Source organism: Phascolarctos cinereus, unplaced genomic scaffold (genome assembly GCF_003287225.1).
Source record: "Phascolarctos cinereus isolate Bilbo 61053 unplaced genomic scaffold, phaCin_HiC Scaffold_726;HRSCAF=1367, whole genome shotgun sequence".
In the NCBI taxonomy this organism is placed as follows: Eukaryota; Metazoa; Chordata; class Mammalia; order Diprotodontia; family Phascolarctidae; genus Phascolarctos; species Phascolarctos cinereus.
Genome location: NW_027556098.1, coordinates 165825898 through 165853169, shown reverse-complemented (window position 1 = coordinate 165853169; position 27272 = coordinate 165825898). Strand labels below are relative to the sequence as shown.

Here is a 27272-nt window from a genome sequence, read left to right as displayed (position 1 = left end):
AGTCATGGCATTGTCTTCCTGATGTCATGGTCCTTTTTGAGAATGAAGGACAAATAACCACCATCACCACCACCATCTAAATTTTCCAGTGTATTCCTCTCCCTTTCCCTCCTGAAAGCAATCCCTTACAACAAAGAATTTTAAAATGAAAAAAAAGAAAACTTTGTCATTATATAGTGTGCCACATCCTCAGTCTCCCATCTCTCTGAAGGTGGTGGTTGTTTGTTTTTTTGGTCTTATCGGACTCTTTGTGACCTCATGTGGGGTTTTCTTGGCAAAAACACTGGAGTGCTTTGCCATTTCCTCCTCCAGCTCATTTTACAGATGAGTAAATTGGAGCAAACAGGGTTAAGTGACTTTCCCACAGCCATACAGCTAAGTAATTGTCTGAGGCTGGCTTTGAACTAGTGAAGAGGAGTTTCCCTGAATCTAGGCAGCTATGTTGTATCCACTGTGCCACCTAGCTGCTCAAAATAAAGTTAGGTAAATGTAATGAAAACCTTAGGATCATATAAAGTTGGAAGGGACCCAGCAGCTATCTTGTTCAACACTCTCATTTTACAGATATGGAAACTGAGGCCTTCTCTAGGTTAAGTGACTTGCCCAGGGTCCCACAGGTAGTACACCTCAGTGGTGGACTTTAAACCTATATGCTCTGCCTCTTTAAAGAAGAAAATGTAGGAATTAGTTTAGAAAGGGGTAAGGATAGAGACTGAAGCTGTGGTTTTTGTGTGTTGGGAACAACCAGAAACTCCTACCAATGGAGGTCTGTACTTTGCAATTTATGATCTCAGAAGAGTTGCCTGGAGCAGTGAGGAGTTAAGTGATTAGTTTAGGTTAGAAAGATGACTATCTAAGGGGCAGCTAGGTGGTGAAGTGGATAGAGAACTGGTCCTGGAGTCAGGAAGACCTGACTAGACACTTGACATACTAGCTGTGTGACCCTAGACAAGTCGATTAATCCCAATTGCCTTGAAAGAAAGAAAAAGAAAGAAAGAAAGAAAGAAAGAAAGAAAGAAAGAAAGAAAGAAAGAAAGAAAGAAAGAAAAAACTGTGGCAGAGATTTTAGTTTTAGAGGCTGAGCACAGGGCTTAGCCTCTTCTAGTGAGCTTTCCTCCAAAGTTTCACTGTGAGCTAAGTGGTGTTGACACCTTTTGTGGGAGTAAAGTATAGGTTGACACTTCAAGCAATTGTGCGTTGGAGAATGGAGAACTATTCCTTCTCCTCACCTCTCTTGCCCTAGTATTTATATAGTCCCTTAAGGTTTGCTAAATGGTTTACATATTTTAACTCATTTTATCCTCATAAAAACCCTAGGAGGTAGGTACTATATTATTCCCATTTTATAGATGAGGAAACTGAAATAGATACAAGTTAAGTGACTTGCCCAGAGTCACACAGCTAGTAAATTTCTAAAGCAGCTTAGAACTCAGATCTTCCTGAATGCAAGTCTAGCCTCTATCCATCTGCCTACAGCTGCCAGCACTAGAGGGACCCTGTCAAGCTTAGCTTTGGTTTGAAGGAATGCTGCCTTAAGACACCTTGTACTGAAATGATTAGCATTTATTAATTGCTTAAGTTTTAAGTGTTTGATAATCAAAAACAACAGGATTGAAACTTAGTGACTATATAATGCTAATGAGTCAAACTAAGGGTTCGTACAGATCCTTTAGAGGTTCTAGGGTAGATTTCAGAGGATCCATGGACTTGGAAAGGAAAAAAAAAGCACATCTTTATTTTCATTAACTTCTAACTAAAATTTAGTATTTCCTTCAATTAGGACTTTTAAATAAAACCTTACTCTGTAAAAGGGTCCCCAGGCTTCAGCAAACTGACAAAGGGGCCCAGGAGTCAGGGAAAAGGTTAAAGTACCATCGGCACCCCTTAGTAGAAGAATTCTTGTCCTTAACATATACAAACTGAACAGGCAGTCAGTGAAAGAGAACATTCAGCTCCTGAAATGGTAAAATTGCAAATCATCATTGAGGTGACAGGCTTTGTTTTGGGGATATATAATCAAAAGTCCATTGTCAAAAAAGTAGGAATTTAAAAAAAAACAAAACTTCATCATCTATATCTGCAAGAATGCTCTTCCAATGCACCTCTCCTCAAGGCCCCATCTAGAGGGATTACAAAGTTACTGATTACATAAACCCAATTTGTTTAAACAGTTTGGTTCATTTCAGCTGAGTATAAAATGTCATGATAAATTAGAATTCCTGCTATTCAACATACACAAATGTGCTCTCATTATTACTTATGGTACTTTTCTTTATGGATGATTGGCTTAGCTGCAAAGTAGGGGTATTCACCAGCTGATGAACAAGGCAGGGCAAACGTTGTCAGCACAGCAACGTGCTTTGCTAACTGTGTTAGACTCATAAACAGTACATAACTGATGATAGAAAGCCTTCTCCTTTAACTTTCTCTCTCTCTCTCTCTCTCTCTCTCTCTCTCTCTCTCTCTCTCTCTCTCTCTCTCTCTCTCTCTCTCTCTCTCTCTCTCCCCCCCCCTTTATTTATTTATTTTTCTATTGTGTCCTTACCTCATTACTTTTGGCAAACATTTTAAACTTTTTTTTTCATCTTGGTGGAGTTATATTTCTTCAGAGACTGGTCTATAGCTTGGGAAAATCATATTTCTTTATGTTATGGTCCTGTATAACCCTTTTAGACAATTGGTAGGTAATACAAGGGGCGGCTAGGTGGTGAAGTGGATAGAGCTTTGGGCTCGGAGTCAGGAAGACTCATCTTTCTGAGTTCAAATCTGGCCTCAGACACTTACTAAGCTGCATGTGACCCTAGGCAAGTTACTTAACCCTGTTAGCCTCAGTTTCCTTATCTGTAAAATGAGCTGGAGAAGGAAATGGCAAGCCATTCCAGTATCTTTGCCAAGAAAACCCCAAATGGGGTCATGAAGAATTGGATATGATTGAAAAATGACCCCAAGGTAAAGGGACCATGTGGATGAACAGAATACACAGATAGAACCTATGTTTCATTTTGGTTACGGGGTTTAAACCATCTTTACTCTAAATACTTTATCAGAACTGCTAATACCAGCAATCTTGATCTACTTAAGCGTCACTTCATTATTCTTCTGACTACACTTTAGGATATACAAGTGATGCACAACCAAAGGTGAATCCTAAGCAGAAGATAGACTAGATAATTCATAAAATGAATAATTACCCTTTAAATCACCAACTGCTGGTTACAAATGCAATTCTGCTGATCTGAAAGAGCTAGTAGAAGCTGCCAGAAGTCCTTAATTTACTAAAGGGAGAAGCTTAAGCATTAGGAGGATCTGGTTCCTTTTAGACATTTTCTACATTGTCCTCTATCTGCTCTTTTGGATTTTATTCCTTCCATTTCTTTTATCTCATCATATTCTTATTAGCATTTAATTTTTAGACAAGTGGTGGAGGGAAACAAATTCTGAGCTGCTCTATTCAGTGTTTTACTTTCTTTATTTACAGTTTTCTTAATTTCTCAATTCATTTTCCCACAGCATGATGGAGTGGATAGGGAGCTGGACTCAGAGTCACAAAAACCTGGATTCAAATCCTGCCTCTTGTGGGTCACATATGGACTATGTGACCCTGAGCCAGTCACTTTTTTCTCTAATTACTGTAGGCCAGAGGTGTCAAAGACATACCAGGCCTCAAAAGGCCTGAGTTCTCTGGAACCAGATTAAAATGTAATTGGGAAACATTTAAAAGATAAATAAAAATAAAATGGAACATTGATAATGTTGATATGTGTTTTTCTAAGTCAATATATGGTTCCCAGGGGTGTTTATATACAGTTTTGTAGCCCCTGTTTCTATTTGAATTTAACACCATTGCCCCAGGCAACTAAGACATAAAGTGAAGAGAAGGTGCCTACCTCTGCTGGTAAAGAAGAAGTTTCCTTGTATCAATAAAAATCACAGATCCAGTCCCTATTTCTGTCCTAATGTTTTCTTGTTTCAAAATTTTGCTTAACTATAATTACTTTTCAGTCTCCCAGGAACAAGGGCAACAGTATAGCACAGAAAGACTGACCAAGAGCTAAGATTAGGGAAGCAGGGCAAAGACAAAGGGCGAGGGAAAGTCAGGGCTTCTGTTGTTGTTATTCAGTCATTTCAGTCCTGTAGACTCTTCATGACCCCTGGGGTTTTCTTGGCAGATATACTGGAGTGGTTTGCCATTTCCTTCTCCAGCTCATTTTTCACAGATGAGGAACTGAGGCACACAGGATTAAATGACTTGCCTAGGGTCACACAGCTAATAAGTGTCTGATGCCAGATTTGAACTCAGAAAGATGAGTCTTCCTGAATCCAAGCCTGGCACTCTATCCATTGTGCCACCTAGCTGCCCAAAAATTAGGGCAACAGTATCTTAAAAGCCAGCTTGGCAAAGATGAATGTAAGTGTTAGAGAGTAGTGCAAGGTGTAGTTAGGGAATTAATAATGGGAAGAGCTATTGGAAATGAAGAGACTCTAAACGAAGTGAGGGAATGTAATCAAAACAACAAACAAATGGGCATCAGAAGAGTTGGAAGGGAAAAAAGGGCTGTAGTGAATCAGGGCATGGTAACAGCCATATAGCATCATCAACCACACAATTGCCTTTAGCCTCCGGAAAAATCAGTCTTAAAAATAATTAATTAATGAATTTTGCCTGCCCTCTATTGAACAAACAACAAATAAAACCCTCAGAAAAGTATTCATAGTTGAGCAAAACAAATTTCCACTTTGGCCATACCCCAAAACATGTCTCATTCTGTATTTTAATTTATCATTATTCTGGCAGGAGGCCTGTACTTATTTTCAGGGCCCTGTACTTATAGTTTATTGGTGCATTGATCCAAGTTCTAAAGTCTTTAAAAATTTTTTTTAAATTATTTAATTTTTCATTTATGGAAATAAATAAACAAGCATTTCCATAACATAGTATAATAAAAAAGATGATTGCACGTGAAACTGCAAATCTCTTATGTACAACATGCTATTCCTTTTAAATACAGAAGTTATCATGCAAATTTTTTCCTTCCCTCTCCCCACCGCATCCTACCCTACAGATGGCTACCATTAGACACACACACACACACACACACACACACACAAACACACACACACACATATATGTATATATGTGTATATGTATATACATATATATGTGTATATGTATATATACATATGTGTAAATTATTCCATACATACTTCTATTTATCAGTTCTTTCTCTGGATACTGACAGCATCTTTCTTCATATGTCCTTTATTTTTAATTTGTGTTTTATAATAGTCAAAGAACTGGAAATTGCAGGGATCTCAATTAATTGGGGAATGGCTGAACAAGTTGTGGTATATGATTGTGATGGAATATTACTGTGCTATAAGAAATGATGAGTTCAATGATCTTAGAAAGGCATGGAAAGACCTGCATGAAATGGTGAAGAGAGAAGTGAGCACAACCAAGAGAACATCATACACAGTAACAGCAATATTGTTCTAAAGTCTCTCAAAGTTGTTTTTTCCTGTAATACTGTATTATATAAATGTCTCTCCCAGTTCTCATCTCATCTTGCATTAGTTCATGGAGATCTTACCAGTTTTCCCTGAAACTATTAATTTTGTTATTTCTTATGATACAATCATATTCTATTACATTCTGAAAGCCAGTTTGTTTGGAACCTAGAGGTTTGTAAGTGATGATCATTTAAAATACCTGGCCAGGTAATGAGTTTGGGAATGAGTTTCCTTTCAGAAGCTGATAAATAGCTTGATACCAGAGCTATAATCATCACTCTGTTATTGTTTTCTGGAAAAGACTTTGACTCTATCTCTTCATAGCTCCAAAGTAATCAGACGATTTGATCAATTCATTCAGAACAATTGATTTGGAAACTCCATGTAGAGTCTCCACCACTTCTCAAAATCTTACCTTCCCTTTTAATGGTTCCTCTGACTTGACTGGATCGCAGGGCTTTTTCATCTTAATAATTCCTGCTTTCTGTCAATTTTCCAAACCTGGTTGGTATAAGCTCTGGAGGCCCAGACTCACAGCTGTCTAGTAAGACTTTGTGCATTTATTTACAATGGTGCCCTTGGCATAGCATAGAGTCATCAACATGATCCACTGTTTCCACTTACTTCAAAATGGGACTGAGTAATACTCCTGTATTTATATGAAGACATTAACAAACTTTTCTTTTTTTTTCTTTTCTTTCTTTTTTAGCAATTGGGCTTAAGTGATTTGCCCAGGGTCACACAGCTAGTAAGTGTCAAGTGTTTGGTCTGAGGCCGGATTTGAACTCTGGTCCTCCTGACTTCAGGGCTGTGCTCTAGCCACTTTGTCACCTAGCTGCCCCAACAAACTTTTCTATCCAGGTTCACAGTGTGTTGGGGTCCACTGGCATAGCTACTTTATAGTAAGCAGAGCTATTGCTTATCTTTAAAACTACTAATTGAAGCTGTTGAAACTGCACCCTCTGCACTCTTCAGGGGATGTCTTAGTGGCAACACTCAGGCAAATCTGTAGAGATGTTTTAGGTTGATTTTCCAACAAACAGTGATGAAGATATAGCTTTCGTTGGGTATCCAGATAGCTCAGTCAATCTTTCATTACACTCCACTTTGAGGAAATCATTTATATTTTTTGGTCTCTCCACCTCTCATATTACATCATTTATTCTCTTGTTTGTCTAAATTAGAAGAGAAAAATCAACCCATCAGGTGGACTAAGTCTCTCCAGGGTCATTTTTGTTTCTAATTCTCCACATCATTTATCGCTAGGAAAAAAAAATGTATTCAAGATGCTCCAATGTTTCTAAGTATGAATTTTATGTTCTTTTGATGTTTTGGAATTACATTTGTGTGTGGTCCATCTTGCTCGATACTCCAAACTCACTGTGTCTCTGCCGCCATCTTTAAAACAATAGCTGCAGACTTTTAAGTTGCCCATAGCATTCCACACAACAAACATAATCTGTGGACTTCACTTCTGGAAGCTTGAGTCCCCATATTAGTTTCTTTGATATGCGTCCCCAAGTTTTCAGACTTAAATTCCCTACTCTATGGCTAGAATGAGTCCAAAGGTGGGATATTACAGAATGTTAACTTCAATCCTTTTTTTTTTTGTAAAGTTATGTGAGTGTTAAAAACATATGCTTGCTTTTTCACTCTGGGGAAAAAAAAGTATTCCAACCTTTTGGGGTGGGGGATCACATATAGCTCTGAAATAGCTGAAGCTAAAAACATCCAACTTGGCACTACTTTAGTTACCACTGAGGAAAGGAAAGGAAGCCAAGTTTTTGAAGAAAATGGTGATATATTTTTAAAGTTAGAAAAGGTTAAAATAATCAGTGTGAGCATGCTCAGTAGGAGATTTTTGACATTTCTTTTAGGTCAACTTTCTTAAAGGGACTATATTTGAAATGTTCTGTAAAACTGTACCAGTGAGATTGCTCTCCAGATCCCCAGGTTAGGACAGAGAGAGGAGGCTTCCTGCATTAACTAAGGTCATTGCTGTTCCTCCTAAAACATACACATAAGCAGAAACAGAACCTAGTAATATCAAATTGAATTTTCTAAGCATTTTTTAATTCATGAGTATTGCCATCGACAACTTTGCTAACTGGATAGAATGGAATCTCCTTCAGGGCAATGACTATTTCATTTTTGTCTTTGTATCTCCAGCACCTAGTAATGTCTGATACATAGTAGGTGTTTCGTAAATGGTTGTTCATTGAATGAACTACAAAGTATTGTATAAGCAGAAGACCAAAAAAATACATAGATTCATTGATTTGCTTTTGGTGAATGGCAATTAGTGAGAACTTTGAGTTCACAATCCAGATTATTATACTGAAGTAGACCAGTAAAACTGAGTAAATCTACAGTTAAAAGTTGCTCCTACTATAACAGATGCTTCTATTGGATGTGTCTCTGAGTCTAGCCTACTGCTATACAGGTACCATTAATAGTTGATGGCGTAGCGGCAAACATAACTTTTTTTTAACTTTTTGATGCTTACATTTATAATCATAATGCTGCATGGATGCAAGTTTGGCATTTAATATTCTGCATTTCCTTTATATATAACTATACTTAAAATCAATGTTCTTTGTAAGCTCTTGTGTCTAATGAATTCTAATTGCAAACTGTGGATATAAACTACATATGCTTTGGTAGCAATTGTCATTTATCATACTTTTGTCACTAAAGAAAATCTCATAAAATATTTCTAAATTATCTTTTTTTAAAATTAGATATTCTTTATTGAGGGTGTTCAGGGAAAGAATGCAATAATAGGCTTATGCTTCACCAAGGAGCTGTTAGGGCATGATTTACATACTTTGCCACAACTTGTGTTCTTTTCAAAATGGAACAGGTTCTGTAACTAATTCAATTCAGAATTTAGTGGGGGGAGAAATCTAAAGAATAACGTCCATGTTTATGGACTTTGTTGCCTCTCATCAAGGTATAATTCTTAAACTTGAAATTCTCATTTAACAGCAAAAAATTTAAGCCTTAATAATAAAAACAATAATACCAAATTCTGACCTGTCACAAAGAAATAAAGTCAACTTCTATAAGGATTATTCTTCATTAATCCCTAGAAGGGTCTTCAGATGCCAGTAATCCAACTCCTTCCTTTTGCATTTGAGGTAAATTAGGATTGGGAAAGTTAAATGACTGACCTTAAGTCACACAGTGACTGTCAGAGGTGGGGTTTGACCCCAAGTCTTCTTCCTACTGAGTTGTACTGCCTTGGTCAAACAGGTTGGACTGCTAAGGTCAGAAAAGGCTCACACAAATCTAAAGATTGGATTTTGATGATACAGACCAGGGGTGGGGAACCTGGGGCCTGGAGGCCACATGTGGCCCTCTAGGTCCTCAAGTGCAGGCCTTTGACTGAATCCAAACTTCACAGAACAAATCATTTTATTAAAGGGAGAATAATTAAGGGAAAAATTTTATTATGTATTTCCCATATATATGGGAATAAGCAATGTGGGAAGGGTTGTGGAATGCCATGTTGGTGGAACTGTGAATTGGGGCAACTACCCTGGAAAGCAGTAGGAGCTACGCCATGTGCTTTGACCTAGAGGTCCCACTGCCTATGCCAGAATGGTAAAGGACTGAGGATCTTACTTCTTTTTTTCTTTTTTCTTCTGAGGATCTTAGTATGGGCAACAGGAATAATTTTTAGTGACCTAGGTAGTTTGTGTGATTTTTTAATTTTATTTCTACTCCAGCCATGTTGCTAATCAGGTTAGATTAGGTAGATGCTATTGTGGCACAGATGACATGATGGATAAAGTACCCAGCTTAGAGTCAGGAAGACTCATTTTCCTGAGTTCAAATCTGACCTCAGATACTTACTAGCTGTGTGACCCTGGGCAAGTCACTTAACCCTGTTTGCCTCAGCTTCCTCATCTATAAAAATGAGCTGGAAAAGGAAATGGCAAACCACTCCAGTAACTTTGCCAAGAAAACCTCAAATGGGGTCATGAAGAGCCAGACATGAATGAACTGCAACAGCAACAATTGCGTCTAATAAATCACAAATTTGTAATTGAGGAGCAGTGTGGTGTAATGGATAGAGCCTCAGAGTCAGATCAAACCAGGGTTCAAGTTCTGCCAATGAGACTTACTGATTATGGCCCTGGGAAAATCACTTCATCAGTCAATGCCCCAGCTGGTTTCTAATACTATCAAGAGCACCATAGCTGCCAATCTGCATTGATAAAGATGAGGGAGCTCCCAAAGGCAACAAAGTCACATTGATCTTTACTAAAGAGAAGAGAGTCTCATCTCAGTGGGCTTTGGGATGTAGATATTACTGAATCAGAACTAACTTTCCCAATCAATCAAATCTATTGAGTATAACAACTTTCACATTGGGATTCTCAGAGTCTTTTTTTACATTAAAAAGGAATCTTTATACTCAAACAGATTGGAAGTCACTGCTTTAGATTATGCTTCAAGACTGTGCTGATAAATGTTTATTAACCTGCTCTCCGAAAAAATAAATGTACACATGACACTTTTAAGTTGAATCTGCATTATTTACATTTTTTCTATCACTTTCTTAAGTTTAGATAATTTTAAAAAATCCCAATAAATCAAGCCCTCTTTGGTAACATGGGTCCATTTCTGAAGTGTAAATGCTTACACTGAAAGTTTAGCAATTAGAAATCTGGAGTAAGCCCATAAGATCTGGCTCCATCAATATTATTGCTATGCCATCTATTTGTGAGAACCTAGGACTGGGGATGGTGGTGGTGGTGGTGGAGTGGAACAGGAGAAGAGGGTTTTAATTTGAGCTTTAGAAAGAGCCTCTTCTATTGTCGTTTGTTATGACTTGGTTTCCATTTCCTTGGACTACTTACAAGAATACTTTGAAGATCAGAAATACTATGTTTACAAAGTTCAGTGATTTCCTTAGAAGTATGATATTGCCACTGTATCTTACCATTCCTAAAAACCTACAAAATAGAGGTTTTTGAAGTGCTGTTATTTAATTCGTAATTGAAATCCAGTGGAATGACTCAGTTACTGTAGCTTATGAGAGAGTCAGTTTGACCTGGTGGATTAAGTATTGGACTTAGAACCATAAAGACCTGGGTTCAGATCTCACCTTTGACACTTATTAGCTTTGTGAACATGGCAGTTACTCAACCTCTCTGAGCTTCAGTTTCTCCATCACATAGAGATAATAATACGTTTAGTGTCTTCCTTATCATAGAATTGTGAGACAAGTGAGATAATGTCCCTTACAGTGCTTTACAGATTTTAAAACTAGATCTAAACGTCATAGTGATGATGGATATTTAAATGAAGAGGAAAAAATATAGGTGGATAATTATATTTGGACCTGAATAGTATCCTCTTGGTTGGCTTTGTAACTTTTGCCCAGGATGTTGCTATTTTATTCCTTGATTTTTTGGCAGACTAGCTAATCTGATTAATAAATTTTGGTTTGTTTTAGAGGCAGGCCCCACAACTTTCAGGGCCTGTGTATCTCAGAAGTCTTTAGACTAGGTCTGAAAATTCAGGAGGAAAACCCCCCACTAAGTTTTAAAATTAATTCTTTAATTCAAGAATTCCTCAAACAACATTTCCTTACCACCCACTTGCACAACATACACACATACACACACACACACATGCACACACAAAGAAATCCATTCAGGTGCAATCTAACTTGCAATCAAGAACTGCTAATATAGAACCTTTATCATCAGCACAGCACATCCAAAAATGTCTTTGTAAAATAAATCAAATTATATGAGTTAATTGATTCCAGGCAACATCAGCAACTGCAGGTGGAGGCTGAATAACAGGATGTTTATTAATGAAGGACTATTAATCAAAATTGACAATACCGATTCCTGTCTGTTATATTTGAAAGCTACCTGCAGTGGTCATAGATACATTTGCTGAATTTTAAAATACAGTGGTATGAGAAAAGGAAATGGGGACATGTGATTTTTGTTGTGTCTAAATAATGAAAAGATATCCCTAAATCCAATTTGACAGGCAATGCCAAAAATGCCAGTGGTAATTAATTAGCACTTAATTTAGACCACAGAACAACAGGATATCGGAATTGGTACTCAGGGCCATTTCCCCTCTAGGCTTCATCTCATGAGGGTCAGGAGTATGGCTGGGCATGGAAGGTCAATAAATAAATTGGGAGAGCACATTGACACTGGACTTTTCATGATGGATCTCCTTCACCCTTTGTTTCGCCCTCTGGCAATTGCTGACAGGAAAAAGGCTGGGATTGTTTCAGGAGGCCTTCATTGTGCCTATGTGATTAAACCAAGGTACGTTCTACATTCCCAGGCTACAGACTAGTCAGCCTGGCAACTTGAGAAAGGCATGAAGGTAATAAAACAAATGTTCTCACTCAAGAAGAAAGACTAGCATAGAAGCAAACTACTTTAAAAGGATTCTTTTCAATTTCTTGGTTTTGTGAACTTGGGTTTTAGTTCATGAAAATGGTAAGAGAAATGTTAGGCAAGATTATTTTTGATGAATCTTTTAAAAAAACTGAAATGATGGATGTTGTTTATAATTACAAAAAAAGCTTCACATTTCCATGATACTTTACTTCTAAGGATATCAAAGTACTTTGGGAAAATATTCTCATGCAATCTGCCCTTTTTCCCTCTCTCAGGCTTTGTAGGATGCAATACCCTCTTTGGAGCCTCGGAGAATTTTCCCTTAGAAATTTCCAATCAATTAATGAACAAGCAGCTATTAAGTACCTCCTAGCGGTGTCCTAAACTCAGGAGGAGCAAATAAAAAAGTGAAAAAATTCCTTCTTTCAAGGAGCTCATAAGCAGAAAGGAAGATGAATTCTTCTAACTTCTGAGATTTGCCCACTAAAGGGACCTTAGTTTCCATATCTATAAAAAAAGGTGGGTTGGACTTATCCTTCAAAGTTCACCTACCTCCTGTATATGTCTCTGGAGGTCCCTGAGATCTCCTTATAGAGAAAAGACCCTAGTGCAAATATGGCACAAGATGAATTGGGTTACTTCCTGTTGCCTCTCTTCATCAAATGAGGTGTAGGAAGGGTGGGGAATGTTAACATTTGGACAGGTGTTTTGTTGACTAATATTTAGAGGTACATGTGATAACACTTGCTGCCAGAGAAGTAGTTTTTGAGTCTCCATTTTGTTTGGAAACAAAACAGTATTTATATTGGCAAAAAGGACAAGTCCTGCCTTGTGTTTTGGGGATTGGCAGAAATGGATCATGTTTTTTTAATTGTCTTGTTACTAACTGAGTAGGCAACTTCAGGAAAATTGTATTTCTAGCTTCAGTCCTGTTTTTCAAACAATTTCCTATGGAACTAGGGCTGGGGAAAATGTTTTAAAAAAAGATCAGTAGTTTGGATGGTCAAATAGGTCTCTCTTTACTATAAGAGTCCTCTGCATTTCACTCTTCCACCCCTCCAAACCTATCCTGATTTTGATATTGCAGACTTGTGGGATCCAAATGACTTGTACCTTAATAACTACAGGCACCTAAGGCTTCCTTAAATTTAATCTGATTCAGTTCAATCACATTCATTTATTTCGTGTTCATCATGTGCAAAGCACTGGGGGATATAAAAGACAAATGAAAAGTAATCTTTCACTTTAAGAAGCCTACATTCTGCTAGAGGCTGCATTATGTAAATAGAGAAGCACATCCATGATAACTTGAGGGCTAATAGAGCAGTAACAACTGGAGCGGTAGGTGGTGGGCAAGAGGAAAAGCTTTTGGTTTCATATGGCATATGACCCTGAAAGAAGCTAGGGCTTCTAAAAGATGGAGGTGAGGAGACTGGTGTTCAGTCATTCAGTTGCGTCTGACCTCAATGGACCAACTCATGCCAGCCCTTTTTATCCTCCACTATTTCTCAAAATCTGTCCAAGCTCATGTTCATCGTTTCCATGATACTATCTAGCCATTTCGTCCTCTGCTGTCTGCTTTTCCTTTTTGCCTTCAATCTTTCCCAACATCAGGGGCTTTTCCAATCATTTATGTGGCCAAAGTATTCAAGCTTCAACTTCAGTATTTGACCTTCCAGTGAATAGCCTGAATTAATTTCTTTAAGTATTGACTGACAACCTCCTTGCTGTCCTAGGGACTCTTTATATATATGTGTGTGTGTGTGTGTGTGTGTGTGTGTGTGTGTGTATACATTTATATACATATATGTGTATGTATATATCCAGCTTTTTATTTAAAAACCTAGAGAGGGAGAGGTGAGAGGCAGTAAAAGCAAACAAGGCCACTTCTCAGAAGAGCTGCTTCTCGTATGAATGGAGTCCATGGACACCTCCTTCCATATGAGCAGATGATGTCCTCTTCTCAAACTTTAGCTCCCCTGAGTACATCATGGCTCTGACTTGAGTTAGACTCTTGGCACCAATATCTTGGCAGGAGTGCTGGATACCAACAATCAAGTAGGGAACAAAATTGTGGATGGACCCTTTGTCTTGCATGGCTGGACACCCTTTGAGTCACTTTGATTTTGTCTGCTTTGCTGAAGTAATGATTCTGGTTGCTGAGGATCTTGTCCATGGCATTGAGGGGGCCCACCCTCTAGTATTTCTTTAGCTGGATCCCATCAGAGAAGAAGTACTCGCTTGGGGCCTCTGTGGTGGGCACCAACAGAGAGCCCATCATCACTGTGGAAGCTCCAAGGGCAACAGCTTTGGTGATGTGGCCCACGTTTTGGATGCTACCATCTGCAATGATGGGGACACTGAAGCACCATGCATATTCTGAGACCTTATATACAGCTGTTGCCTGAGGCTGCCCACATGCCAGCACTTCCTGTATGATGCAGTTGGAGCCACTGCTCATGTCAACTGTCAGGGCGTCCACTCCAGTATCAACGAGGTTTTTTTCCTGTACAGCTGTCACCACTTTGCCACCAATAACCTGGAGGTTGTTGTATTTCTCCTTGATGTACTTGATCATGTTAATTTGGAAAATGGAGTTTCTTTGGGAAAAGTCCAGCATGACCACATTGACAGTGGCCTGGGCCAACAAGTCAAGCTGATACTTGTCATCCTTATGGGTATTGATGGCTGCCCCACACAACAGCGGCTTCTTGGTGTCCTCGGATGCCAGTGGGTAGTCCCGATTCTTCTTCGGGTCCATGCAGGCAATGATAGCTACTAGCTCATCATCCTCATTCACAATGGGTAGCTTCCCTTTCTTGCTCCACTGCAAGGTTTCATTGGCTTCCTTCAGTGTGACTCCTGCAAGAGCCACCACTAGATCCTCCCACCTGGTCATGATCTCTCCCAGGAAATGCTCATGTTCCTCTTCCTTGAGAAAGTCAATGTCATGAGAGGAAATGATGCCCACTAGGCGGCTACCCATCTTGCCATTGTCTATGATTGGGATTCCACAGAAGCCATGCCTTGCCTTGGTTTCAAATACATCTCTGACTCGATCTTTGGGGCTCAGGACCCATCATCAGGTCAGTGATGAAGCCCTGCTCATATTTCTTCACTTTGTGCACTTCATTGGTCTGGAATTATGGGGTGCAGTTGTGATGGATAAAGCCAATACCCCCTGTCAGCACCATGGCTATGGCCATCCCAGCCTCGGTGACTGTCCACTGGGGATGAAACAAGTGGGGTGTTCAGGGTTATCTTCTTGGTAAGTGCTGAAGTTAGGTCTACTTGGTCTGCTGTGAAGTCTATATAGCCCAGGAGGATGAGGAAGTCATTGTACGTGAGCTCAACTCCAAAGTTAAAGAGTTGCTGTGCAGTGAGCCCATTGTTTGGAATGTAACAAGTGCTGCCACTGATGAGATAGTCTGCCATGGCCAGGGCAGGATGTGGAGGGAGGAAGGAGGAGGTGGTGGGAGACCAGGGTAGAGCCACGTAGGTTTGATGCTTCTCCTGAAGAGCACAGGGACTCTTAAAAAGTCTCTTCCAGCACCAGGATTCAAAAGTGTTGATTCTTCAGGCACTCAGCTTTCCTTATAATCCAACTCTTACAGGCATACACTGCTACTGGAAAAACCATAGCTTTGACTATATGAACCTTTGTTGCCAAGATTATGTCTCTGCTTTCTAGTATGCTATACAGATTTGTCATAGCTTACCTTCCAAGGAGATTTTATGGTTTCAATCACTGTCTGCAGTGATCTTTGAGCCCAAGAATATAAAATCTGACACTACTTCCTTTTCTCCTCCCTCTATTTACCAGAAAGTGATAGGACCAATTGCCAAGATCTTCATTTTTCAAAAATTTTTGTTAAGCTTCAAGTAGGCTCTTACACTCACTTCTTTCACCCTCATCAAGAGGCTTCTTAATTTCTTTTCACTTTCTTCCATCAAAATAGTATTATCTACATATCTGAAATTGTTGATTTTCTTCCAGGAACCTTAATTCCAACTTCTGATTCATCCAGCCTGGCATTTCTCATGATGTGCTCTGCACATAAGTTAAATAAATAAGGTGACAATATATAGCCTTGATGTACTCCTTTCCAATATTAAACTAATCAGTTGTTCAATGTTTGGTTCTAACTGTTGGCCACGTACAGGTTCCTCAGGAAGCAATTAAGATGATCTGGCTCTCCCATCTCTTTTGAGCATTTGCCACATTTTGTTGTGATCCACACAGTCAATGTTTTAGTGTAGTCAATGAAGCAGAAGTTGATGTTTTTCTGGAACTCCTTTGCTTTCTCCATAATCCAGTGAATCTTGGCAATTTGGTCTCCAATTCCTCTGCTTCTTCAAAAACCAGCCTGCTCTTCTGGTAAATCTTGATTCACATGTTGCTGAAGCCTAGCTTGCAGAATCTTAAACATAACCTTACTGGCATGTAAAATGAGTGCAATTGTTCAATAATTGGAATATTCCTTGGCATTGCCCTTCTTTAGGACTGGGATGTAAAACTGATCTTTTCCTATGCAGTGGCCACTATTGTGGTTTACAATTTTGCTGGCATATTGAACACAGCACTTTAACAGCATCATCTTTTAGGGTTTTAAATAGCTCAGCTGGAATTCTATCACCTCCACTAACCTTGTTTAGTATGTTTCCTAAGGCCCGCTTGACTTCATTCTCAAGGATGTCTCTTCTAGTTACTATTGTTACTATGTCTAGTTACTATTCTTCACATGACATTACATCTCCCATGCCCTGGTGCCACCTTCTACGTGAAGCTTTTTTTTTTTTGATTCTCCAACAGCTAGTTTCCCATTTTTCCCCTTCCTCATAACTTTGTATTTACTTATGAGTTCCCCTTGATGGAATGTAAGCTCCCTGAGGGCAGATATTCTTTTTCTTTCTCTTCCTCTTCCCCCTCCCCCACTATAGTACTTAGGATATAGTAAGTGCTTAGTAAATGCTTGTTGATTAATTATGAAAGTCTTTAAATACTAAGTTGAGAAGTTTGAATTTTAATAGGTGGAAACTGATGTTCTCTGCACAGCACAGTTCTAATGGTCAGAGTTGTAAGTCTCTGAAACCTATCTACACCATTATGCTAGGCATGCCTTCTTAATGCTAAGCCTTTGTTTAATGGGAAATTCTAGGCACTTCATTATGCCCCACCCAGAGGACACTAATCTGGAGGGGGAAGGGAAGGGAATAAGCACTTGTATAAAGCCTACTATGTGCCAAACACTGTGCTAAGCACTTTTTAGAAATGTTAACTCATTTGATTTTCACAACTTGCAAGGTAGGTGCTGTTATTATCTCCTCCTTATTGTTGAAGAAACCAGGCAAAAAGAGCTTAAGTGACTTGTTCTGCATCGAGCAGCTAGTAAGAACCTGGGGTCAGATTTGACCTCTGGTCTTTCAGATTCTGGGCACAGAGTGTACCACATAGCTACGTCATTATTTAGATTATGGCTCATATCTATGCACATCACTGTTAGTTATGATGAGGGACTAATGTCGGGTTTTAAATATGAGCTTCATAGAGCTTTGATCCTTTTCCTACACCATGAAAGGCCACAGCTAGTAACATTCAGAAATACTAAGTATTTTCTTTTCTCCTTTCTCTTTAAAATGACAATGTGGTTGTCTAACTTTTGCCAGTATAAAAGGAAAGTTGTTGGTTATGCTTCCACGGAATCTGGCAAATCTTGGGAGTTTGCTTCTGCCCACCCTGCAGTGTGTTTGATCAGGCAGTTTCCCAGTTTCTGGGTAACCTGTGGTTATCAGTAAAATTGCACAAATTGCTCCCATCTCAGAAGCAACTTTGCTTAATATTTACCAAAAGAATAGCTGGATTAACCTGTTCATTATCTCATTTTTGGTATCCCTGATTACTTGTCTATACTCCAGTGTACACAGCTGATAAGTTGGCTGTAATATCTTTTCCGCATTGTTTATTCATTAATTCAAGATAAATTTATTGAACACCTACTGTATATGTTGTATTATTTCTATATACTGTGGGGGAAACAAAGAAGCATGATACATAGTCCTTGCCTCAAGAAACTTAAAACCTAGGTATCACATAGTATATCACATAAATATAAGCTATATAACAACATGAATTAGATAACTAACAAGATGAATTATTGGAAGGCAATATGTTCTATAGTGCAGTGTCAAATAAATGGTAGGAGTAATTACTGTGAGTTAGTTGTTATTTATCTTTGGTTTTCCAAGAGGACCAATGACATCACGGGGTAATGTATTGACTTATGCATGAATTAGATGTAAGTGAGGCAGAGTTGCACAAAGTCTTTAGCCTCACTCTCTTCCTGAGCCATCAAAGTCCAATGGCAGGATAAAAGTCAAGTTGAATTCGAAGGGCTAGCTGGGGATGCAGTGGATGACCTTGGCACCTACTTCAGTTGACTTCCTGGTCATTGGAACTAATTGTTCTCATCCTTCTATTTAGACACCCCCCTGAATCTACCACAGATTTGAGGCCTATTGGTTATCCTCAGCCTGGTTTAGCCCATCTACCAAGATGATTTTATCTGGGTATGGCCAATGTGCATGCTACAGCTTCTTGGAACCACATGTGAGAGTTGGGCAAATCAGGTAGATACCAAAGGTGGATGATCAACTCTGAAAATCTTATAGATTAGTTAACGCGATCATGGAAAACTTCAGTAGATACGTAACATATGAAGTTGCTTTAAAAAATGCAGAAAGGTGGAAAAGAGAGGGGTGGGCAGTCTAAGCAAGCATGACATGTTGGGGGAGATAGTAAATAAGCCAGTGTATCTGGAATAGGGATGTAGTGCGAGGTTAGAAAGTAGATAGGGGCAGACTGTGGAAGGTCTTGACTGCCAAACTAAAAAATGAAGAAACTGAAACTTTCTGTTATAGACAATAAGAAGATATTCTTAATTAATAAATCAATAAAAAGATTCACTTTTTGAATAGGAAAATGACCTTAGGAAAGGTTCTATCCAATTGGAACCAAATCCAAGGTTTGGAAATTCAAAAAAAAAATCCTAACCTCAGGTTCCTTAACAATGGAACTATTTTACTTTCCTACCTAATGCTAAAACTCTTTCATTTTTTTTTCTCGGATAGAAGAGAAGAGGTCAGACTCTGTTATCTTTCTACTAGTCCTTCAGGTTTTCTAGTTAGGTTTACAGATGTCTATAGCAAAATTTCTGCACATCAGAATAGTAATACTATGAATACTTTTTTTTAAAAGCCTGGCTCAGGCGTTGGTTGGACTAAAATTCTGTAGAATTAAAACAAACAACCCTTTACTCATGTCTATGAGGCCTTAATACTTCTGGTATAAGACTCAGGGGCAACATTCTTAAAGAGACATCACTCTCAGCTGGATATAAGTATAAAATCTCAATACAAAATAAGAATGAGGTGGTTTGATCCAAGTAGAACTAAGCGTAGGCCTAGTAGAGCTCTTGTTAAAATGGAAAAGCTTTTGGGGGTTGGATTGACAGCCAGACGTTCTGGGCTCTGTTTCTGTCAGTCAAGTCAACAGGCATTTATTACACCCTTACTATGTGCCAGCCCTTGTGTGCTGCTCTTATGGGTGGTGCCATCTCTCATGAGCCAAATGATTTTTTCAGTGCCTCAGTTTACTCATGTTAAAAAAAATATTCTCTGTTTTCATAACCTTTTCCTTTGAGTGGTTTTAAGTACCTTAGAGCCATTATACAATCAAATCTTCAAAGATCCCTATAAAGGAGAGTATATCTCCTTTATGGGGAGTCTATCTTATCTGTCTATCTATCTATACCATGTCTATGTAGGATCACTCATTTAGGGTCGGAAAGTGCTTTGGAGGAGACAATATAATCCAACTTCATTTTATAGAGGAGGAAACTGAAGTATTATGTGACTTGTAAGGTCATACAGATAGTAAATGGTAGAGCTAGAATTTGAAAACATATGGTATGACTCCAAATCCAACATGCAGATACCCATTTTAATGATGAATATAAGCAAAAAAAGAAAAGAAATAACATAGTTTTCTTAGGTTGAATAATAATTCATTTCTTTAGCGCTGAATGCTTTTACTGCATGCTGTCGCAGCAACAACTGTCTGAGTTAGTGCAAATATCATTATTGCAATTTCACAGATATAGTGAATCAATTTGTCCAGGGTCACATGGTTAAGAAGTATTAGAGGTTTGACCCTAGTCTTCCTTCTCCAGGATTGGCATTCTTTTCCCTACATTATTGCTTCTTGCAATATGCCTTAATATACCTGCAAAATACCCTCATGGATAGAAAATTGGACAGTCAGGAAGACTTGGGTTCAAATTCCATCTTAGATACTTATCTTTGCCTTAATTTGACTTATTAGTTGTATGACCCTAGATAAGTCACTTAACCTCCACATGTTTTAGTTTCCTCATCTGTAATATGAAAGGGTTAGATTTGATGGTCCCTGAAGTCCTTCCCAGGCCTAAATCTATGATTCTCTAATCTCTGTTTTGATTTGCCATATCTCCAAACTAAGGCAAGTGGCATGTAATTACAGTGGGTGACCATGGTCCCTTAGCATTTAGCCTGGAGATATGGGGAATAGAAAAAAATGGGCTCATAGAATATGGTGCCTAAATCAAAGTCGTGCAGTCACAATATTTTCTGAATCCTTATTCCTATAGCCTCATTCCATCTAATCCTCAAAACTGCTGCCAAATTGTTTTTTTTAAAAGACAAATAAACAAAAGTCTTAACTCTAAGGAGACTTTATTTATAGTGACTTAATGTCCCTTTATGCATCGAGGCAAAATAGTCAGCTTCTGCTACTCTCTTTACTTATGTTTATCAGACCCTTTGGTCTCCTGTTTCCCATTTTTCTTTTACATATCTCTTTTTTTCTTCCCAAAAAAGGTCCTACATGGGAATTTTGAACTAGAAATAGTTAAGGGGTAAATAAAAATAGAATGGATTGGAGCTTCCAACTAGGGCCCTAGAATTCCTGAATGGACCAGTGGCCCCAAATGTTCAAGAGTGACTTTAGAACTGCTTTTTAAGGTAAATTTACTGAATTTTGGCATGGTAGAGAGAGAGCTGGACTCAAAGCAAGGAACACATGAGTCAGTTCCCTCCTTTGACATGTACTGTCTGTGTGACCCTTGGCAAATCACTTAAAACCTCCATGTTCTAATACTCTAAGTTGCTGAGAAGGCACCAACCTGTAACAGTGGAGGGAGTTTCCAAATCTGGGAGTTCCTATACCAATGACATCACAAGCTAGTTCTGATCCCTATCTACCTTTAATTCTTCTCTGAAGTCAGTCTCCTCATTCCCATGACTGGAAGAGTATTATCCAAATAATAACTCTTAGAATTCAGATGTTCCCCCCTCCCCTACATGTGAGTCTTCTAAGAGTACTTAACCTTTTGCTTATAAATATTTCATTTTCAAATTTAATGCATATCTTGAATATACCTGCATCATTGTTATGTGTCCTAGATGATAATTTCTTTTTTTAAATAATATTTTATTTTCCCCAATTACATGTTAAAACAATTTTTAAGCTTTTTTTTTTTGAGTTCCGAATTCTATCCCTCTCTCCCTCCTCTCTTCCCTCCCTGAGACAGTAAGCAGTCTGATATAGGTTATACATGTACAATCATGTTAAAACATTTCTATATTAGTCATTTTGTACAAGAAGACTAAAAAAAAAAGAAAGAAAGAAAGTGAAAAACAGTATGCTTCAGTCTGTATTCAGACAATATCAGTTCTTTCTCTGGAGACTCTGGTGATAATTTCTTAAAAGAACAGGTAATATATCTAACTTATTTTTTAAGTTACATAACAGAGTGCTTCCCTTCCCCCCTTCAAAAAAGTGCTTAAAAAACCTTTTAAAATGATGATGCGTAGGAGGGGAAAGTGTCAACAGCTACACTCATAAATGTGGGTGGGCAAGTGAAAACTTTTCTAAGGCCTTTCACTTTTTTTTTTTAAACTTATATGAAAGACTGTATTAAGGTGAAGGTCAAGCAAGATCGACCTAGGAAGCAATGATATTGCTGAACAATAAGTGAACAATAAGTGGAGAATGATTGATTCCCATTTCCTTGATGACTTAATAACCCCTTTAAAGATGACTATTGTTGATGCTTGTGATTAGACCTACTGATTTCCGTTTTCTGCACTTTTGCCTATAACTATACATTACTTTTCTTGCTCTTTCTTTTGATTCTGTTCCATTCCAATGTGATGCTTTGGCCTTGGTCCCATGGAATTTGCTATTCTCTTTGCAATCCCTCTCTTGAAATAAAATTATTTTTCTCAAGTCTTTTAGGTAGAGATAAATGAGAGGGGCAAAGGAGAGAGTGCTTGGTTTTGAGTCGAGAAGATTCAAGTTCATATCTTTTCTTGGGTACTGTCTGTCCGTATCACTTAACCTCTGTCTGCCTCAGTTTCTTCATAAGTATAACTAAAGGCTTGAATTTGATGGCATCTAAGGACCCATCCAGCTCTAAATCCAAGATCCTATGATCTACAAATCTCACATTACACCTAAGTGATTTTTTTTTAACTTGTACATCTGGGGCGAAAGGGGTGGAGAGCCGGTTATGGAACTAAGTGTCTGCGTACCTTAGGTCGCTCCCTCCCAAAGCCAACAGAGTCTGTGGTTTCACTTGCACTTCAGAATGCTGAGTGGACTGCTGGGATTCCACCAATAAATAATAAAAAATAATAATGGTTTTTAAAGCATTTGGAGATGCTGAGTTGAAAGGTGTGGTTGTAAGTGCAATGTTTTATTGTTAAAGTAATATCTCTTGCATTATCTGCCCATAATGTAGAACTGCAGTAATGGAGAGTGAGACATAATTGCCTCTAGACAGAGTGGGTCCCCAAAGGCTCAACTAAGCTCCTTAGTGGGCATTGTGGTAAAACTTACAGTCCTTGCTGTAACTACTTCCTCCCAGTCTCACAAGTAGATAAGTGAGGAGTCAAGCTGCTTCTTGTTTCCTGAGACCTTATAAAGGTATTATTTCTTATTTATGGAAAAATCACTGACAATTACATAGAGAAAACCACGTAAGCTTTAAAAATATTAATTTCAGTTTTGGTTGTAGAGTAAAATAAATCTACTTTTGGCATGAAACATGAGCAATTTCTAGCATATGCAGCATATGACATACCCTTGGCCCGGGATTATCCTTTCCCCAGGCTTATGATTTACATTGAGCCATAGTCTAATGTAGAAAAAGATAAATATTTTCCATTCAGTGCAATCTTATTGCTTTTCCAACCCTGTCTATAATTTTAATTATAAAATGAACATAACCTGTATCAAATTATGAATATGTTAACATATTTAATGAGGTCAAGAAAAATAAGGACCAGATTTTATGCTATATAGGCACTTGAAGGTATAGTTAAAAAAAATCTGGTTTCTTTGACCACATTGTCATAATATGCATATATAACTGCTTATTGAATCCAGGCTGCGTAGACAACCAAAAAGAACACTGGCTCCATACCATCACAATGCATGCCCACAACAAAGACTATGAAATAACAGACTCTTTCATTCGATCCTTCTAAGTATTACCGACATAAGAGCTAAAAACCTTACCTCTGTCTGAAGTATATCTATGTATCCATGCATAAGTTATTAAGTGGGCTCCCTGAGCTCAGTTGCTGAAAATATTAATATATTCAAATCGTATTCTAGCTACTACAAAAAAAATAGTATATCAGATAAATGTATTTTTGAAACCTCTTTAGACAAAAGGAGCCAGTGTTTTTTTTTTTGAAGTTTCTTTCCTTTTCCTTCGGCTCCAGCTGAAACATACGTGATATATGGTATAATACAAGGTAAAGTGACCTTCAGGTGTCAGAGTGCAGTTTTAAGTTTGACCATAACCATAAAACACCATTTATTGGGCTTCAAATAGAATCCTTTCATTTAACTTATGGTCAAGTATGGCTCATAGGCCTACCAGAAGAAATGTTTTCCATTCACCTTCCTGGAAACCTTACCTGATGGAAGTGAAGTGAAGTGTTTTTAAAAGCCCTGCAGTTTGAAACAATGTGAACTTTAACCTATTGATGCCCTGGCCCTCTAAGCTGCCTTTTCCGGACGCTGAGGAACAGACCTGTGGGATTTTGGAGGCAGAGTTGAGCTGAGAGCAAACACAAGCTGAGCACAGAAGGGGGACAGTCACATCCAGGATTCATAAGATGCTTCCATTTAGAGCTGGGTTCTGCATTTTGGGATCCCTTTGCTCAGAGGGAATTAGTGACAGGCCTCCACTCTAAGGAGACTGGCTTTTTTGCCATTGGCTGTCTTTTAAGTCTTTTTATCAATGACAACAAACAAAGTAGGTGGTCTCCTACCTCTTTCTAGCTGTAGGGGGGGGGGGAAAGTGACATAATTTTTCACAGCCTGAAATAATTGTGGAAGTAGAGATACTGGTTAGGCTCACTATGAATTATTAGTGGAAAAGTGGGTCTCAGAAGTACGTTACATGTGAAATATTTTTCGTCACTTGAACATGTGCCGTCCAGAGCTGGCCCTGTTCTCCCCGTCACAGGGAACAAACATTTCACATTCACAGATGCTCCTAATTTGGTGCGGTTTGGACTGTAATTTAGATCAAACGTCTCCATGTAAATGAGTCAGGGTTTCTTAATTAGGTGCCTCTAAAGCAAAACCTTGGACCACATCAGTAGGTGTGGGTGTGGTGCCCACAATACTGGAATCTTTCCTATAGACCAGGCTCAGTATCATTCAGCAGAGTTGGGTTTTGTTTTTTTGGCTTTTTTTTTTGGTTGTTTTTTCAGGCACAGTAATAAATCTGCAGATGGCATAGACAGAAAGACGCTACTTCAGAAGAGCTGTCTAAAAACACTGTCTCTTTGGCAAACGCCTTAAAGTAGGTCATTCTGCTGTGATTTAGCTTTTTTCTTTAGATTTGACTGCCAGGTTTTTGTTCCCATTACAAATAGGGTGCATTCCAGTCCGCAGGCTTGTTCTTAATTTTTCCAACTGGTATTTGTTTACAAGGATTTGCAGATCTTCATAAGAAAATGGCCAATATCCTGTCACAATGCTAATCATGCACTTGACCACAAAAAGAAATGGATCTTGGTGATAATCTGGAGATGCTGAAATATTAAATGCCTTAAACTCCTAGCCTTCCCACAGCAAAACTACACTGATTTATATGGGTAGGTTTGTTGAAATAATCATCCCATCTTTTATACTTGCGAAAAGAAGAGGTGACAGGATGTAAATGGAAAACTTTTACAAGCCATAGAGCTGCCGTTTATATAGATATTCAGGTTATCTGCTTTTATACTTGTCATTGTTTGTGTTTTTTATAGGAGGAAAAATCATTGGGTTCCATTTCCTTATTGAGGCACTGGGATTTACATGCAGAATCCCCTCTAGCATTAATGAGTTACCTGCATAAATTCCCAAAAATCGATGGGAAAATAGACCTTGTTTTGTTATATTAATTATTTCTCACACAACCCTGACACTAACATTAAATGAGGCTCTAAAAATCTTGATGAGGTCTTAAGGTATCTTTTACTGTTTAAAATATTAGCATTGCAAAAAATATGTCTAGAGCATTATTTATTTTGTAGTCTTATAAGTGCAAGCTTGGGAGACTGGAATGAAGGAACCTGGGTGGGAGTAGGGTACTGTTAAGAGACATTGGAGAGGGGCAAAATGGGGATTTGTGCCTATTTGTGTATATACCCCATACCACATACACCTAATAAGTGAACTTAACACAATAGCTATCTATCTCTGATGTTAATACTTACTCCCTGGGGAATATAAACCAACTCTTAGTTTTTTGGTCCAGGATTGTGATTTTACGGGTTCAGGAGCTTCCCAGTGAGAAAACTCCCTCTACCAAGGCAGGCTGGCAACTGTTCTGCTACTTATATTTTTAGAGAGTTCCCTGGGGAATACTTGGAAGTTAAGTGACTTGTCTAGGGCCACATAACCAGTGTATGACTTGGACCCATGTCATCATGATTCTGGCTTTCTATCTTCTACACTGTGAAGCCTCTCATAAACCTTTATAACACTTTATTGTTCTAAGAAACTAAATTCCAGAAATACAATGGACAGCAGAATCCAAGGACAATGGGGCACCTTGCTTGCCAAAGCAACCTTGAATGTGGTGACTTCTACACAGGCACAGTTTTGTTCCAACAAATCTCTGGTATTTAGGGCCATTTATAGGACTTCTGTTCTAAGTGAGCTCTGGGCCTGGGAATGGTTAAGGGGCAAATATACATATAAATAATAGGAAGGAGGTATTCCCAAATGGGGCAGTGTCCCCAAAATGATGCAATCTCTTTATGAGGCTGTTGGTGTTTTTGAGTAAGTTACAAAGCAGCAGTAAAAAAGGCAACCCCACAAGACAACCAAAAAAGAGTATCACAGAGGCAGTGGGGTTTCCTGGCTGAAAGATTCTGGGATGGCCTTGTGAAAAAAGACTATAGAATGGGGACTGATAAAATAGAGTTAATTTCCATATAGAGTATAACTCTGTTATATGGGTGAGGAACTGGGTATTCTGATTTTTCAAATATTCTACTTAAAAGAGAAATAAAAGATAGCATTATCTGTATTACCAACAAGCAAGAATCAGAATACAACAAAATACATGTACAATTAAGTTGTATTCGATAATTTTAATCTTTTTTTTTTGTGATTCTGAAGGCATTTTACAATCTTGAAGTATCTTAAACTGATTATCATAATTTGAGATTGGTTGATAAACATTTCTAGGTGTTGGAATATCACTCCAGTTTCTATTGTACCTTTTTTTTTTATGAAGGGAGAGTATTTATTCACTAATATTATTTGTTGGTATTTTTTGACTTCTGTGATTGCAGTTAGGTGTCTCAAGTGGGCCAAGTGCTGGGCCTTGTGTCAGGAAGACCTGAAGTCAAATCTGCCCTCAGACATGCATTAGTTGTGTGACACTGGGAAACTCAATTTGCTTCTATGTATCTCAGCTTCCTCAACTGTAAAATGGAAATAATATATTACCTACCTCCTAGATCAAATGAGATAATATTTATAAAAGCTCTTAACACCGTACATGGCACCTAATAGGCGTTTGAGAAATGTTTTTCTTCCTCTTCTCTGAATACTCTTTCCTTCTTTTTTCTTTTCCAGCTTACTAATTAAGCATGTCCTCCAACACATTGTCTTCAGCCTTTTGCTCTAATTCTTTCCATTCTCTCTTTCAGTGAGCTTATATAGTCTATGCTAATGTTACTCAAATATATATCTCTAGGCTTCACCTCTCACCTTCACTCTAGTTAATCAGTGAAGTTTTTATTATGTTCTATGTGTCT

The 27272-nt window shown here is 38.3% G+C and overlaps 1 protein-coding gene and 1 pseudogene across 6 annotated transcripts in view; both read right to left on the bottom strand.

The window, feature by feature from the left end:
- The window catches only part of ARHGAP15 (Rho GTPase activating protein 15), an 826255-nt gene that overhangs the window by 26735 nt on the left and 772248 nt on the right, over nucleotides 1–27272 (bottom strand). The gene's annotated exons all lie outside the window — the stretch shown is intronic.
- On the bottom strand, nucleotides 13663–15515 carry LOC110207151 (inosine-5'-monophosphate dehydrogenase 2 pseudogene; annotated as a pseudogene).